Below are 13,269 nucleotides of genomic sequence, written 5' to 3'. Positions count from 1 at the left end.
CTTCTAGACACACAGATAACTCATTAGTAGACAATGGCAATACACAAATATCAGGAAAATGCAGAAGAAACAGGATAAGAAATTCTGTATTATGTATCATTCAAAGTGAGACTTGGAACACCTTCAAGAGAACCACTAGAAAATGAATGAGTGCAAGTCTTGGGGTCTTCCAAGTACAGTGTTCAAGTGATGATTTAATCTGGTAACACAAACTTCAAATACTTCCCTGTAGCACAGATACCAGACCACAATCAACATAACTAATGGCTAGCACAAGAAGCTACATTAATATACACACTAGTTTTCTTTTTTAATGTTTTTTAATATTTATTTTTGAGAGAGATAGAGTGTGCACTGTGCACGCACGAGCAGGGGTGGGGCAGAAGGAAAGGGAGACACAGAATCAGAAGCAGGCTCCAGGCTCTGAGCTGCCAGCACAGAGCCTGAGAGGGGACTCGAGCTGACGAACTGCAAGATCATGACCTGAGCCAAAAAGCTGAAGGTTTAACGGACTGAGCCACCCAGGCACCCCTGTATACACACTAGTTTTAATACTTAATCTATCACCAAGGTAAGTAAGGGTGGTGAATTTTTAAAATACTACTTATAGCTAAAGACATATTAGTAGTAACTGCCATTTACAGGCTGCATAACTTTGAAAAAAGCTTCCTAACTTCTGGGAATCAAGGTTCATCTATGAAAGGGAGAGAAAAGCATCGTTAACAAAGAGCTTTGGTGCAGACTAAATTAGATAACTCAAAAGGGAGAATGTGATGGTTGGCTCAGAATAAGCACTCAAAAATATTAACTGCAATCATAATAGTTATTACTGCACTTTAAATAATAAATAGTACTGTACTGTACTAGATATGAAATATTTATCTTTCTAGAATTCTCTTTCAGGCTTCCAGGGTCCTGTATCTCTTAAGGTGTTATTAAATTACTTGATCCTAAGTCTTTTCTCTATTAATTTCAATCCTTGTACTATTTAATGTATATTACCAACAAATCAGTTGGAATTGTTGGAATTGTTATTTTCAAAAGTACAGTGTTTTACTGTCTTAATCAATTAGTATTCACCCGCCCATTCAAAATTAACTACAGCAACAGGGACACCTGGGTGGCTCAGTCAGTTGAGCATCTGACTCTTGACTTTGGCTCAAGTCATGATCCCAGGGAGATGGGATGGAGCCCTTAGTGGGCCTCAGCACTGAGCCTGGAGCCTGCATAAGATTCTCTCTCTTCTTCTGTCCCTCCCCCATTTGCACATGTGCACACATGCTCTTGTTCTCAAATTTTAAAAAAAAATTGTTTTTTAAGGAATATAGATTTCTTAATCTGGATGGAGTATGAGGGTATCATTTTATTATCCATTGTTATTTTACTCTTCCAATTTATCTTACCTAAAAGGGTTTTTAAAAAAGAAAAAAATAGGGGCGCCTGGGTGGCGCAGTCGGTTAAGCATCCGACTTCAGCCAGGTCACGATCTCACGGTCTGTGGGTTCGAGCCCCGCGTCGGGCTCTGGGCTGATGGCTCAGAGCCTGGAGCCTGTTTCCGATTCTGTGTCTCCCTCTCTCTCTGCCCCTCCCCCGTTCATGCTCTGTCTCGCTCTGTCCCAAAAATAAATAAAAAACGTTGAAAAAAAAAAAAAAAGAAAAAAATATATGACAGGTCCAGATAATCATGATAAATGAATTTTTTTTTTTTTTTTTTTTTTACTTTTTTTAAAAATTTATTTTTGAGAGACAGGGTATGAGCAGGGGAGAGGCAGAGAGAGAGGGAGACACAGATGGGGGTGGATGGGCTCGAACCCACCAACCAAAAGATCATGACATGAGCTGAAGTCAACACTTAAGTGAGACACGCACCCCACAATAGATGAAATTTTTAAAAATTACGAAGTCAACTATAACCTAACATTTAGCTTTTCTTTATTGCAACTTTAGTCCTATAAAATACTACCATTTTGCAAGTCAATGATACTTATTACATTATAAATACCCCCTCCTACTTAGGTATTTAGAATTTCACTGGTTAGAAATTTTAGATGAAACCAACATAATATTTTTATTTTCAAACTATTTTTTAAATTTTTTTTTTTCAACGTTTATTTATTTTTGGGACAGAGAGAGACAGAGCATGAACGGGGGAGGGGCAGAGAGAGAGGGAGACACAGAATCGGAAACAGGCTCCAGGCTCTGAGCCATCAGCCCAGAGCCTGACGCGGGGCTCGAACTCACGGACCGCGAGATCGTGACCTGGCTGAAGTCGGACGCTTAACCGACTGCGCCACCCAGGCGCCCCTAAATATTTATTTTTAGAGAGAGAGAGAGAGAGAGAGAGAGAGAGAGAGAGAAAGAGAGAGCGCACACGTGTAGGGGAAGGGCAGAGAGGGAGACAAGAGGATCCAAAGCAGGCTCTACACTGACAGCAGAGAGCCTACTGCGAGGCTCGAACTCACAAACCACGAAATCGTGACCCAAGCCAAAGTCCGACATTTAACCAACTCTTGGTTTCAGCTCAGGTCATGATCTCATGGGTTCATGGGTTCGAGTCCCACATCAGATTCCCTACAGAGCCTGTTTGGGATTCTCTGTCCCTCTCTCCTCTATCCCTCCCCTTCCCTCCCCCCACGATCACTCAAAATGAATAAAAACAAAAAAAATAAATTTATGTTTGATACTTACAAGTTAACTATGATTTAAGAAACTTTTGGAAAAAAGAACTTCACTCCCTAAAAATAATTTATGCTGCATTTAATATTTACATATTTCTCCATTAATATTTACAGATTCTTTAATAAGCTCTAAAAGTGGTTCTAAAATTATTGCTCACAGGCAAAAACTCATAAGCAACCATAATTCCCATTAATAGTCATGAAAATCAACAATTTTTGTTTATTTACTTTTGAGAGACAGAGCGTGCATGGGAGGGACAGAGAGAGGGCGACAGAAGATCAGAAGTGGACTCTGTGCTGAGAAAAGAGCCAGATGCAGGCTCAAACTCACAAAGGTGAGATCATGACCTGAGCCAAAGCCAGATGCTTAACCGACTGAATCACCCAAGCCCCCTATAATCTGCAACATTTCTAATATCAAGTCCCTCAAGCATCAACCAGGTAATAGCAGTAACAGTCACTTATAGGCACATTCTCTAAATAGCATTGAGGTATCCAACTAAGAACATGTAAAAAATTGTTAGATGAGATCTTGGTAGCAGCTGCATCATCAGCACTTGCTACCCTGCCAGTTGCTGAGATGCTACTCAAGTTAGCAAGAATATATTGTTCAAACTAATTATTGCTTAAATTTCATCTCGTTCATTCCTGCAATAGTGTCCCTCTTCAAATTCTTAAAGACCTACCCTTTTTTTGATGAGAAAACACAAGCTTCCATTTCCTTTGTAACTTAATCACATTGGAAGCGTCTCCAATGTTTGTAAGTTGGCTTCACCTGTTTTCATTCCAAATCTTAATATTACACCACCAACAGAGCTTTTTTGCAACTTTGCATTTTGTTATTTTGAGAGAAGTGTTCTTCCAGGGGTTAAAAAGTCAAATTCAGGACAACACAGGCATTTTGGCTAGATTCACCCTATTCATGAGTTCCCTTGCTTCATGCTTTCCAACAACATTTAATGTTCTTAACATTCTCTAATTTATTACTGGCAGCAAAAACTGGCAATCCATTTAAGATCATTTATGAATAAAATAAGATCATTCAGAAGATACAATTGTGACACAAAACCACAGGATCTGAGAGTCTACACTGAGCAGGAGCCTACATCAAATTGATACTAAGAACAAAGAGCAGGTTAAACCGCCTGGATACCACAGCACCCAAGCAGACAGATTACAGCCAAGCTAGAAGCAAAAGAATTTGCACACATAGCAAAATTAAACATTATGTGCAAGTCTTAAGTAAAAACAGAGCCTTCACTTAGCCAGACATGTATGAGTATAGTCAGAAAAATAGTTGTGCCTTGACTTCATATGGAGTTACATCCTGATAAGCCCATAATCTGCTGAAAATGCATTTAATACAGCTAACTTACTGAACATCATAGCTTAGCCTAGCCTACCTTACATGTACTCAGAACACTTGTATTAGCCTACAGTTGGGCAAAATCATCTAATACAAAACCTATTTTATATTAAGTGTTGAATATCTCAATGTAATTTATTGAATACCATACTGAAAATGAAGAACAGAATGGTTGTAAGCGTATCAGTTGTTCACCCTGTGACTGTGTGGCTGACTGGGAGCTGTGGCTCACTGCCACTGCCCAGCATCATGAGACTATGCTACCACATAGTGCTAGCCTGAAGAAAGTACCAAAATTCAAAGTATGATTTCAACTGAAGGTATACCACTTTCACTCCATCATAAAGTTGAAAAATTTTAGGTCAAACTACTGTTAAGTTGGGGATTCTTATTGATACACTAGTGAATAAATTAAGGAAATGGCTTTAATAAAGGCTATCTGCCTTTAAAGCACACATTTTGCATGACCAACAGAGTAATTTTTACGCAATTACAACTTGGGAGAGAGCTGGTAAGATACTAATTTTTCCACTTCGAGTCTGTAAAATGAAGAATTAACTCTGCTTTCAAGTAATGAATTAAAAACACGAGTTTGTTTGAAATGCATTAAAAAATAAGATGGATAGAAATATGATAAAGTACAGTAATGTTAATGTGAAAATCTTGGGAGATGAGTATATGAATATGTAATGTAAAGTTCCTTCAACTTGGCTATAGATGAAAAATTTATTTGGGGGGGGGGAGCTGCATTTACCTTTATTTTCTGACCAAATTCTCCTATAAGAGAAATATTTTTCTGCTACATTGTAACACTACACCAGAAAATATGGTATATAGTCACATGATAGGAACTAATTTATCAACTTAATATTTCCTCATACAGCTATATCCTATTAAAAATGCAGGGGGAAGGAGAACCACTGCTAAAGCAAAAGCTAATAATCTTGAGTAATAACCAAAAAGAGAACCCCTTAATACTAGCTTCTCAAAGGCCTAGTTTTATTTGTAACTGAATTCAAAATATGAGCGGCTAGTTCAGTTTCAAAAAAAGGTAAAAATATGTTTAACATTCCAATTTTAGTAGATGTGCTGCCAAAGCAAGCACAAAATATAGTTAACAGAACATTAATTTTTACCCAGATTAAAAAGCTACAACTAGATGGTCTTAGAATGTTCTGTGTATGGGGGAAAACAGATACGAACTTGAATCTTTAATTTTCAGCTTCATGTTTTAATATAGAACACAAGTATAGGTAAAAGCATTTCCTTGTAAATAAACAACAAAGCAGTAAATGTAACTTATATAATACCTACTGTATAGGGATCTTTATTAAACAGATCACAAAATAAGGTTTGAATACATCCTACCTCAGCTTTCTAAACTTGAAGAACCCACTAACTCCAGAGATAAATGTGGTTAGCAAAGAAAGCCAGTGGTATTATCAAATTTCAGCTGACCAACAGATCTCCAAATAATTGCCCCAAAGTTACAATACTGAAACCTTTGCACTGATGTATCAAAATGAGCTTTTAAATACTTCCAAAATAATCTAAGATCCATCTACCCATTTTTTAAAAAACCCATTCCTTTCCAATTAGAAACCAGACATATATTCATGAAATAAAAGGGCAAGGGAAACTCAAAAGCAAACACTAAATCTAAAAGAACACTTTTAATATTATCTTAATCAGGGGAAGGGCAAGCATAAATATCACAGTAGTTAATTTTGTTGGCCTTTCCTATTCAATATAAATCAAACATTGAAAAAAATTGCTGTCTATATTTTAATCACATGTATGCTGATTTCATCTGAGGGAATAATTCTTACTTTTCACAAAACAGACCTCTATCTGTTGTAACAAAAAAAGTTTTTTTCCAAGAAAGACACATGATTATGACTCTCCTTTCCAAAACTTAAAAATGCCCTGAATATTCACCTAAAAACTGCAAACATGTCCACTTAAGCAAATACTGTGAAATCAATGTCACTGATCATTTACAGATTTTTAGTTTGTACACATTCTTGAAAATTTTTAGACATAATTTCTATCTTTGAAGCTAACCTGGCTTTTGCAAGAACAAAACATACTAGTTCAATAAGCTCTTCTTCAGCTCACAAACAGGTACTTAATAGTCTTGCTGTTACACTAAGTAGACCCTAATGGGTAAAGCAGACTTTCAATTGCCATGTTTAACTTGTTGCTGTTTTTTCTATCACTACAGTAAATGCATAATAGGGCTTTAATTACCTAAGCATATTACAAATACATCTTAGAGGAAGTTTAATAGTAAGCATCCTAATATGCAAATACACTATTAAAAGACAAGGAGTTGGGGCACCTGGGTGGCTCAGGTCATGATCTCTTGGTTGGTGAAATTGAGCCTTGCATTGGGCTCTGCACTGACAGTGCAGAGCCTGCTTGGGATTCCCTCTGCCCCATTCCTGCTTGTGCTCTCCCTCTCTCACAAAATAAATATACAAACTTAAAAAAAAAAAAAAACAAAACACATTTAGGCTGCTGTAATTTCCCTTTTACCCAACACAAAATAGCAACAACATTTAGGTCTTTTTTTTTAGCTCTTTCTGAAATTTCCCTATTATTCCTAACTCTCCCATAGTTCTACACATTTTACAGAACACTCCCAAATCTATCAGTGAACTAAAAAAAAGAAAAAAAAAAAAAGGAAAATTCCACTTTTAAAATTAAACCCAGCAGATCTAAGGCTGGGGGCGAGGGAATGGCTTTAACTACTCTCAGATTTGATAAACATCCAAAATACATTCTGCATCTCAAGTAGAAGTTTGAGGGAAAGAAAAACCTAGCACTAAATGACTAAGGAATACATGTCTGAAAAACATGTAAAAAAATGTAAATATTATAATATAGGATTTATGAAATATTAGGGGGAATCTCCTATATTCATAACCTTATCAATCCTTCCATTGTGTTCTGGCAACTTTCTTGACAAAATCAAAACATATAAGTAATTATTTTAGATTGCTTTGGGATTTTATTTTTGATCTGTTCATCAAAATATCAAATTTTGGGGTACATGGTGGCTCAGTTCGTTAAGTAGTCGACTCTGGATTTCAGCTCAGGTCATGATCTCACGGTCTATGATTGTGAGCTCCACATCAGGCTCCGTGCTAACAGTGCAAAGCCTGCTTAGGATTCTCTCCTTCTCTCTCTATCCTCTCCCCTGCTGGTGCCTACACGTACTCATGCTCGCTCTCTCAAAATAAATTTAAAAAATATGTATCACATTTTTACTCATCAACTGCACAGAGATATTACCAACGACCATGTGCTAAATATGTGAACACTGCTTAGGCAGTGTGGTCACTTCTAAGGGCAACTTATAATGCTTCAACTATAAAATCCCAATGAATTAACTTTGTTGTTTTAGAGATCACTCTTCTTTATAAGCAGTTCATAAAAGTACAAGTAAAACTCAAATATGCAGGCTGTTGAATAAAGTTAGGAGCATGTGAAAAGAGCTACTAGCAAATTATGTTTATCTTTATTGATAAACATCTTAGTGAACCATACTTAACTGTACTTTGCAAATGTAACTGTGTCTAAGTTAGGAAAGATGATCACAACCATGCTGGCTTAAGTTACTTACTACAAAAATATCCCTAAATCACTGACTCTCAAAGGAGTATCCACAATTAGGAATCATTCCATACTGCAAGAGATGTTACTGATTGGCATGTGCTGAGCATGTGAAAACTGCTGAAGCAGAAAAATGTATTGAAAACTACTGACTACAATTTTACAGTAATGGTTGGGGCAGGATGCTGCCCCATGAGACACTATGATTAGAAACACTACAGTAGTCCCCCTGCCCCTTACCCATAGGAAATGTGTTCCAAGACCCCTAGTAGATGCCTGAAACTACATAGTATCCAATCCTATATAGACTATGTCTTTATACATATTTACCTATAATAAAGTTTAATTTAGAAGTTAGGCACAGTAACAGATTAACAACAATAACTAATAATAAGACAGAACAATTATAACAACATGCTGCAATAAATTATGGGACTATGGTTCCTCAAAATATCTTACTGTACTGTCAGCCTCCTCCTGATTTGAGATAAAATACCTATGTGATGAGATTACATGAGGGGAATGACACAGGCACTGTAACATAGCATTAGCTATTACTGACCTTCTGACATCAGGAGGATCATCTGATTCTGGACTGCTATTGACCTTGAGTAATTCAAACTGTGAAAAGTGAATAAAGGGCGATGGGGGAACTACGGTACTATGATTCAGTGAATGGAGCTAGATACCCCTCAACGTGTAAGACAGTCCTATGGGTTGAAGAACTACCCTTAGTTGACTTTCAAATATCCAAGTGGGCATTCACATCCATAAAAACCTACTTATAACTAATGCCAATTTTAATTCTGTATTAAATATAAATCACAAAGTACATTTTGCAGAGTTTAATATGAGTATAATTTTCTAGGAATGCAACTATCATGTAAATGGAAAGATTATACTTTGAGTCCTCCTGGCTTTTGTTTCAGAATGTCTGTATTTTGTCTTCATTGTTGAAAAATATTTTTGCTTTTTTTCTTCCAGTACTTTAAAGTTGTCACTCAATTGTCTTTTTGATTGCATGGTCTCTCTACTTTAACTCTTTGTTTCTCTGTACAGGTCTCTCTTTGGCTACCTTCAAGATTTTCTTTCTCCTTTGTTTACATCAATTTAAATATGATGTCAAGGTGTATTTTGAGTTTTGGGGGGGCATGGGTATTTTTCTTGGTGTTCTCTAAGATTCCGGATCTGTGGTTTGATGTCTGACATTAATTTTGGAAATTTTTCTATTATTTCCTCAAACAATTCAGTATTTCTTCTGCTCTGTTCTCTCTTCTTCTGTGATTTCAGTCATTATATATTAAAATGTTTGATACTATCCCCAAGCTCTTGGGTGTTTTTTTTTTTTTTAACTTCATGTTTCAGTTGGGTAATTTCTTCTATCATCTGTAAGTTTACAGACTCCTTCCTTGGCTATGTCAATTCTGATAAGCCCCAAAGCATTCTTCATTTCTTTACTGTGTATTAATACTTCTAGTATTTCTTTTGATTCTTTCTTATAGTTTCTATCAGGTGAAACCACCCATCTCATCTTGCACACTGTCCACTTTTCTGTTCAACATTTAACATTATAGTCATTTTACACTGCCTATCAGATAATAGCATCTGTGTTAATCTAAGTGTACTTCTGATAATTGCTTTCTCTTGAGAAAAAAATTTGTCCATTTAGCATGCCTCGTAATTTTTGGTTGGAAGCTGAACATGTATAGAACAAGAGAGACTGAGGCAAATAAATTTGGTAAGTGAAAATGGGCTTGTCTTTGCTAGGTCTTTAGTGCAGTGTTTGTGATCTGTTTAGAAGTTAGGCTGGGTTTGATGTGCTGTTGCTGTGGTTATTCTCAGTGTTCGACAGGCTTCAAATGTGCAGAATAGCTGGTGCCCATGGTGAGGACGGTTTACTAAAGCAATGTCTATTTGATCCTTTGTGCTGTACTCTTTGCATAATCTAGTTCCTCACCTAATAATACTCTGCATTTACTTGTTACTCAAAACTTCTTATGATGGTAGGAGGTTGGAGATAGTCTTTGTGGTTCAATTAAGGTTCAGTCTTAGGCATACACTAGATCTCTGGATCTCAGGGGTATGATCTTATTCATGCTGGCAGCAATTTTAAGCTCAGTACCCCTCCCTGAGAAGATTCTTTCCCCTTTTCTGGTCTTCCCCCAGCTCACTGAATGCTCACCAACAAGGCCAGCAGAGATATCCTTCCCTCCACAGATTAAGGTTTTTGCTCCATAAAAGAAGCAAAGAGAAAGAATCAGAGCTTTGTGCCCCTCCTGAAAACTGCTATTTTCCTCCTCTAAGTCAGCACCAACAACAGACATTCCCCAAGGTTCTTTCCAATCTTTTCTAGGAATGCCCAGTGAGTTTGTGGAGAAAAAGCGTGGAAAAAGGTATACTCAGCTTTCATCAATTTGTCAGCTCTCCTAGCTCAACGCTTCTTGCCAATACCCAGCTGTGTCCAATGAAGGTCTACTCTGTCTCCTTAAATTCTGGGCTAGTAGTCTGCTCTGTGACCTCAGTTTTTTAACAGATTTCCAAAAAAAAAAAAAAAAAAAGTCACGAATTTAAAGTTAGTCCCATTCTTTTCTGGTGCAACAGTGAGAGCAAAGCTTCTTTTTATCCCAGGACCAAAGCCAGAGGTGGCTGTATTATTTAAAAACTATCTTGGGACAATAAAGCAGGTGTTAAAAATTATTTGGAATAAAAAGGGGGTCTTTATTAGGTTTAATGAAATTGAGAAACACTGTCTTAAAGGATTTCTTTCAAAACACCTCCCCTTTAACCCCTGCTAGACATTACAGTCAACATTTAGGCCTAAAACTATTAGCAACCAAATTTTTGTTACAGTTTATCTGCACAGTCTTGCATCTAATTTACTCATTTTAAGTACCTCAATCAGAGAAGCAGGGGAAAAGTGCAATGGAAATCTCAAAATCACCTGTGTAAACAGAACTGGTTAAGGAACTGAGCCAAATTAAGTTAAAACAGGTCCTTTTCTTTTCAACTGTAATTTAGTATCTACTGAGAACCAGATTCAACTATCAACCTTTCTACAAATTTAATAAAGCCAGCATTGTTACATCCAACTTAGCAACCAGCTTCAATTTATTTGTGGGTAAAGTTAAATTCTTACAAATAACTCCTGCTTTCCATCATTCCATAACTTTTGCACTCAAAGTGCCCATATATTTTATAGACTATTCACTACTGCCACTTTAGAAAAAGAGGAATATCCATTGCCTCCCAGTGGAATGGAAATGCTGGTATTTTCCATGAACCGGACTATAAGTTTAAGGTTCTTGACATTCCTATCTCTTAATAACCCTCTGACTCCTCTTTTCCTCCCTTAATATGTTCTATTTCCTGTTTTCAAGCTAGGAATACAGTGTAACATTTTCTAAACAGGACTTATGTCCCATTGTAATATTAATAGCAAAAGCCAAGTTTGAGATACAGCTGTTTAAATACTGTTTCATATTACATTTAAAATGTTAACAAGGTTTTAGGTTATATACTACATTCAGTTTAAACACTAAAGCACTTTCCAGAAACCAAAGAAACACGAATCAAGTCGTTTTCAGATACGGAGTTTCTGACAAGCAGTTTTCTAAATACATAAATAAATAATTTTTTTAAGGGCAAGTCGTATTTCATATCCCTATAGACTCAGAGTAATGATAATATACTACAAAACCTAACCACTGTAATTTCCTCAAACTCTGCAGACAGTATTTTCAAACCTAGAAATCCATCAGCCCTATAAAAAAAAAAAAAAAATACAGTGAAACAATCACTAGGGTAGATCCTGAAGAAATATTCTGAATTTTTTCCCCCGAAGACATTACACTCCAAGAGGCTCAAAATAACCCTATATAGTGTAAAGTCCTTAATAGAGAATGTAAAAACATCAGGCAGAGAGACCCTCCTTTTTTAGGGGAATCACGGCAGGGTAAAAGGGAAAGCAGAGAAGGGAAATTATCACTTTGGGAAACCATGGCCACATTAGGGGGAGATTTTTTTACTGTCCCCCCCAACAACTGATAAAGGATACAATCTCAAGACATCAACTGATAAAACAATCTCAACACAAGAGTGGTTAACTGAACACCCTACAACAACGCAGTTTAAGGGAAGACACTCTTCTTCAGTGTAGTCAAATTTGCGTTCAACTGCTAGTTCACTGAGCGTTTCAGTCCTACTTCACCTAATCCAAAGGCCACATTCAAAGGCAAAAACCACGGCAGTGAAGGAAAAGACCACTGAAAATAAGCTTCCCTGCAGGAAAAGGAAAAACCTTAGAGGATAAACTTGATTTTGGAAAAAGGAGAGACTGGAGAAAAAAAAAAAAAAACAAACAAACGCGGGTGCTCCCCATCTCCTAACAAAACGAAACAAAGCTAAGCAAAGAAAGTCCAAAAGTCTATACCGGACGTGGGGGGAAAAGGGGGTCGCCGACCCCAGGAAACGAGAGTTACCGGCATCCAGCAGCAAGTGTGTTCAGACTAGAGGGCTGGAAGGGAATCCCGAGGGCGGAGTCCAGAGGGGAGTCAGGGGTGTGTAGGGGTAAGGCTGTAAAGAGCGGATCTGGGGGGCCACGGTGGGTAGAAAACGAAAAAACAAGCCAAAAAAGAGGGGTGGGGTTGAACAAGGCAGCACCCTGGGAGACTGTCACTTAGACACGGGGGATCCGACGGGAGAAACCAGACCAGCAGCCTTGGGGGAGGGTAATCTGCTTTCCTTAATAGCTGAAGGCCAAGACACCACCCCTCTTTTTCCTGTGCTCGGCCCCTCAAGTATCCGTGGCGTGAGAAGGGGGTAAGAAAGAGCCCCCAGAGGCCGGTGCCCAGAGCGGTTTACCTTCGCGGAAGGCTGGAGAGGCTCCAGCCCGAGCTCCTCCCGCCGCCGGCTCCGCGTCCGGAGTGAGATGAGGTGCACCCCAGCCTTCTCCGCCTCACCACTTCCCCTTTCCCCGGTCGGGGCCCTGTAGCTCCGCTGCCCCGGGTTCCTGGTGCCGCGGCGGCGCGGCCTCCCCGCCCCCTCCGCCTCCTCCCTCTGCCTCTCAGAGGCTCACTCTGGAGGCCGCCATCTTCACTCAGGCTTTCAGCGACCGTGCTCCAATACGCCTGCGTCGCCACCGCCCAGGCTGTCACGAGACCCGGTCAGCTGATTTCAATTCTTCCGCCTTCTGTCCCGCCCTCCCGCAGGCATTTCTCGGCTCTCCCCATCCCATTCGCCCCCTTTTCCCAGAAATTCCGCGTTCTACGACCCGCCCGCCCCCCAAAAGTTGCACATGCGCAAAGTGACGAGGCCAGCTGTAGGATCCGGAGTCCACGCAGCGCGTGAGGGGGATCCGCCCCTTGGTGCGTGCCGAGAAGCACCCACCCCGGAGCGCTCGCGCCCTCTCGGGCAGAGCCACGCCCCTCCGGCGTGTTCTCCTAAGGTCACGCCCTTCTGCGTGTGGTTCTGAGTCCTGCCGGGTGTTGTGCGGTGCGGATATTTACGCTGTTAAGTCCCAGATGTCCTGTTTTAAATCCTTTCCGCAGCTTCGCGCTGGACTTCAAGTGCCGTGAAATATACACGAGGCAATCCGAAGAGTCAGCCTAC

At 39.0% G+C, this 13,269-nt stretch overlaps 1 protein-coding gene across 3 annotated transcripts in view; it reads right to left on the bottom strand.

Annotated features, from left to right (window-relative positions):
• Positions 1–12,814, bottom strand: part of DNAJC13 (DnaJ heat shock protein family (Hsp40) member C13) — a 126,535-nt gene extending 113,721 nt beyond the window's left edge. The window contains exon 1 of one of the 3 annotated variants that reach the window (XR_015239973.1): positions 12,523–12,814. The gene's annotated coding sequence lies outside the window, so the exon portion shown is untranslated. The remainder of the gene's footprint in view (positions 1–12,522) is intronic. The other 2 variants (XM_025912916.2, XM_025912915.2) reach the window with 2 other exon arrangements.
• Between the last annotated feature and the right edge of the window lie 455 nt (positions 12,815–13,269).

Source organism: Puma concolor, chromosome C2, assembly GCF_028749965.1.
Source record: "Puma concolor isolate L17-30 chromosome C2, mPumCon1.1.hap2, whole genome shotgun sequence".
Classification (NCBI taxonomy): Eukaryota; Metazoa; Chordata; class Mammalia; order Carnivora; family Felidae; genus Puma; species Puma concolor.
Note: the sequence above shows the minus strand (reverse complement) of the source record. Positions and strands in the feature narration are given on the sequence as shown.